At 42.0% G+C, this 4,699-nt stretch overlaps 1 pseudogene; it reads right to left on the bottom strand.

Annotated features, from left to right (window-relative positions):
• Window positions 1–4,140: 4,140 nt before the first annotated feature.
• Window positions 4,141–4,496, bottom strand: LOC110211806 (large ribosomal subunit protein eL34 pseudogene; annotated as a pseudogene).
• Between the last annotated feature and the right edge of the window lie 203 nt (window positions 4,497–4,699).

Raw genomic sequence — 4,699 nt, 5'->3', positions numbered from 1 at the left:
ACACATAACACTTACTAGCTGTGTGAACCTGGGCAAGTCACTTAACCCCATTGCCTAGCTTAAAAAAAAAAAAGATTTCAAATGTCTCCTAGGTCCGTGCCCTCCCCATGAATTCTCTAGCCACAAGAGTTCATGGATCTTGTCTCTTCACACATGTTCCCTAACCATATGTGTCCCTTGTGTGCCTTCCATGAATGGTTTCTGGTCACATGGATTCCATATAGGCTGGAGGAGTTGAGAATAAGTGCCTGACTATGGATGTATTGTACAAAGGAGGTTCTGGCCCGCTGCCCGTGCTCAAGTCCTCGGGGAGTTCCTATGAACAAGGAGAACCTAGTTTGAATAAGTTCCATTTATGAATCTGTTGTGATAAATACCCTAATTTACAGAAGAGAGAAGTAGGAAAAAACCCTGGGTGTGGTCAAGTTATTTCTCCCTCTCAACTCCAATACTTGCAGCATTTCTCTCATAGAATTGCTATGGGGAAGACACTGTGCAAATCTTCCAGTTTACCATATTAAATAGAGATGATGATTTTAAAAATAGTTTTTATTGACATCTTTTAAACATTGTCTATATTCCTCCTTATATTTGACCCCTTCCCTTCCTTATCCCTTACAACAAAGATTAAAAAGGTGGCGGGGGTGGGTAGAGGGAAAGATTCAGCAAAACAAAGACATTAAACCATCCAAATATATGGGATGTTCTGCTCACAGGTCCCCACATCTGCAAAGGAGCGGAGGCCAACTTGGGATTCATAATTTCGCAACATTCAGTTTTGATTATTGATTTGATTATGGTTGTTCTTTCCATTTATATCATTGTAGTCAGCGTGCATATTGTTTTCCTGGCCCTGCTAACTTTACTTGTGACCTTAGACAAGTCACTGAGCCTGTTTTCCTCAGTTTCCTCAACTGTAAAATGGGGATAATAATAGCACTAACTTACAGGGTTGCTGTGAGGATCAAATGAGATGTTTGTAAAAACCTTTTAGTACAATGTCTCACTTATAGTGGGTGCTATATGAATTCTTATCCCCTTCCTTCCCCTTCCCTTTCCCTTATCAATTCATGTGGCTTTCCTTGCTTCTTTGTATTCGTCACATTTATTGTTTCTTACGGTACAGTAATATTATATTACATTCACTGGCCACAATTTGTTTAGCTGTTTTCCAATTGATGAACTTTGTTTCTAGTTCTTTGCTACCGCTGAAGTGCTATTATAAATATTTGGGTGTCTATAAGGCCTTTTTTTCCCAATTAATGCCCTCCATGGGGTATATTCCTAGCAGTGGAACCTTTGGGCCAAAGGATATGGACATTTTAGTCGCTTTATTTGCACAATTCCAAATTGCTTCCCAGAATGTTTGTACCAATTCAGCAATTTGCTTGTCCCTCTTCTGTCATCTTTGCCCACTAACTGGGGGTGAGGTGGAATTTCAGGGTTGTTTTGATTGACATTTCTCTTGTTACTAGTGATTTGAAGCTTTTTTACATGGTTGTTTAATATTTGCATTTCTTGAGAACTATTCATATCATTTGGTCACTTAGCTATTGCGGAATCACATGCATTTTTATTAGTGCTTTTCAGTTAGGTTTAGGAATTAGCTCAGTAGAAGCATAACACCAGACTAACTTGCTTAAGTCTGCATCCAAACCAAGGTGGGGACCCTGGTGGAGCTACAGAGCCTTTGAAAATTTATTGTGATGCTCAGGAATTCCTTGTACATACCAGATCTGGGAGTCTGAGTGCCAGACCACTGCGGCAAGGGGAAAATAAGGGGTGTTATCTTGATAGCCAGATAAGAGTTTCTTTTCACTTGAAGTTGTTTTGGGATTACTGTTTAGGAAACCACTTTGCTTTGGCTCATTCTCCTGCTTTCTCTTTCCGTCCTCTGATAAAATATCCCAAACATGGAGCAGTTAAAGGCAGCTATAAAACTGAGCAGAAACATGGACACCGGTGCTTATCATGAAGCATCTCAGAGAGCAGCCAGGCCTTCCGACTTCAAGTTTATTCCTCTTCCTCTGTTTCACCTCAGATAATGTCTCATAAACAGCTAAGAGGGTCATTTTAAAGGTCTTACAGCCCTGGCTTCTTGTCCCTGCATCTTGTATCCATCTTCCTTTTTTTTTTTTTTTCCCTTCCAAGGCAACCAGATCTGGCTTGGCCAGAAGAACCTGAGTCCAGCATTCACCGTTCAGCTATTTCTCCTGCTTGCCAGGTGTAGGTCAAGATAAGAAGGCAGAAGATGCCCTTTGGATTCTTTCCCCCCTTGCGGAACAGGAATTGATTACTGCAGCAGAGGTCAACTGTGAAGCTCAGCTCAGGTCCGGTCCCCCAAATGTGAGTAATACCAAAAGCTTTGTGTCCTCTCATGGACAAAGGGAAATGAATTTCAGACTTTTCATTAGGGGTCACTTGAGATGATTTGGCCTTAACATAGAGTATTTGTCATTCAATTGCCTTGTTAAATTTCTTGATGTTTATGTGTGTGCACTTGTGTGTGTGTGTGTGTGTGAGCATGCGTGCATGCATGTGTGCATGCATGTATACTGTATCTGTCCCTCTTTGGGGAAGGGGGAGAACTATCTCCTGTTTTCCCCAAGAGAATGCCCTGGGACTGGACTTACAGCAGGTGTTCAGTAAAGTTTTGCTCCTTGATTAATGACAGCATGACTACTGTTCTGGTGTCCAACTTGACAGGACAAGGGGATCAATATGTGGGCATACCTGTGGTTGAGATTCCTGGTTCTTATAGATATCACCTTGCATTTTATCGGTGCTTTAAACTTTCTAGAGGCAGTGTAACATAGTGAATAAAGTTTTAGACTTGGGGTCAGGGCACATTTGAGTTTAAATCCCACCTTTAACATTTACTAGTTGGATGACCCCTGGAAAATCATGAAACTTTTCTGAGCCTTACTTCACCTGGAAAATGAGGATAATAATGGTGACATTGAGTTGTCATGTTGTTCCAGTGAGATGATAGATGTAAAGTGTTTTGCAAATTTAAAATGTCAGTTGTCATTGGAATGTTTTACCACCTACCTTATCTCCTTTGACAGGCCTTGGGAGCAGGCAGGGCAACTTGATAGTTGAGGAAACTGAGGTCCACAGAAGGGAAGTGAGCTGTCCAGGGTTACAGAGAGTGTTAGTCATAGAACCAGCTATCTCCTAGGTACTTATCCTATCTGCCTGCCTTTAGGTCTGTCAGTAAGATCAAAGGAGGTAGTATGCATGGTAAAAAGCTTGAAGGTTTGCAAAATGCTTTACAAATGTGATCTCATTGGAGCCTTTCCACAGCCCTAGGGGTAGCTATTTCAGGATTATAATCCTCATTTTTGTAGATGAAGAAACTGAAGACCCCAGAGGTCAAGTATCTTGCTCACCATCACCTAGCTAGTAATTTTCAGGGGCTGAATTTGTCCAGCTCGGGCTATTGATTGAGTGGGACGATGAACCAGGTTTGGGGTCCCAGACAGGCCCACAGCCAAAGGGCTCGTGGTTCTTTTTGACTAAAGGAGGTAAGGAGGCAATGTCAGTCAGTAAAAGATAGGGATCCAAGACACCTAAATACTTGTGCCGGCTCAGCCACTAATCTGTCTGTGATCATGAACAAGTCCTCTTTGGGTCTCAGTTTTTTCATCTCTAAGATGAGAGATTGGCCTAGGTGGCCGCGTAAGTTCTTTCTAGTTCCAGTATTCTATGGTTCTGTGCTAAATGTGGAGTGTACCGCCAGCACTTCTGTTCTCAGTTATCCAGGTAGGTCTCCCATCCAGTGCTCCATAACTTATTCTAATAGCTTAACTGTGTTCTTTAGAAGGAAGTGAGCTGCTTCGTTCTAACATTGCCTGCTTCCTTCTGAAATGCAGATTTAGTTCCTGCCAGCAGTGGTGAGCATCTGTATGGGAGCAGGACCCAAGGAGGATGCCTGAAAATCATGGATAATAATGGAATGTGGGAACTTTGGCAGGCCAGATGAGGGCCCTTGGAGCAGGAGAGGGCAAACTCTTCCTAAAAGGAAGATCTTTTCAAGAGAAGTGGATGCTTTCTTCTTTTTTCTCACTACTCCATCACTTTTTAATTTTCTTTTTTTCTTTTTTTTTAAATTTTCTTTATTATTAAAAAAACATCCTTTTTATTTACTTTTTTGACTCTGTGCTTGTGCCTTCAACACCTTCGCAACAATTTTCTGCTTCTCAATCAGGAAAGCACTCTTGATCCTGTCACGGACACATTTTGCTCACGTGAAGCTGCTGACATGCTTTTTCACCTTTGACAGCCTCGTAAGAACTTTAGGTCTCACTGCACGGACAACTGGAAGTCTTCCTGGGCACACGCCACAGGCTGATTTTGTTGCCTTCCCAACTTTGTTGGTATAAAGGTAAACAATTCTATTCCCTGGGGTTCGTGACAACCTAGTTTTGTTGGAAGCTGTATTGTAGGACAGCCTATGGCAATATGTGAGACGCTGAACCATTTTTAATTTCTGTCAGGTCTGTCACCAGAAGAGGGAGAAGCTCCATCACTTTCTTTATCTTCACTGGGGGTGATGGTGGGGCAGTTAGTGTGGTGTGTGTAAGGAGTACTGTTTGGTGTCAGGAGATCTAGGTTTATATCCTGGTTCTGTCACTTGTTAACTGTGTGACTATGAGTGATTTGCTTCACTTCTGTGGCCTCAGTTTACTTACCTGTA

Source organism: Phascolarctos cinereus, unplaced genomic scaffold (assembly GCF_003287225.1).
Source record: "Phascolarctos cinereus isolate Bilbo 61053 unplaced genomic scaffold, phaCin_HiC Scaffold_2;HRSCAF=192, whole genome shotgun sequence".
Classification (NCBI taxonomy): domain Eukaryota; kingdom Metazoa; phylum Chordata; class Mammalia; order Diprotodontia; family Phascolarctidae; genus Phascolarctos; species Phascolarctos cinereus.
The sequence above is the reverse complement of the archived record's forward strand: the minus strand, read 5'-3'. Positions and strand labels throughout refer to the sequence as shown.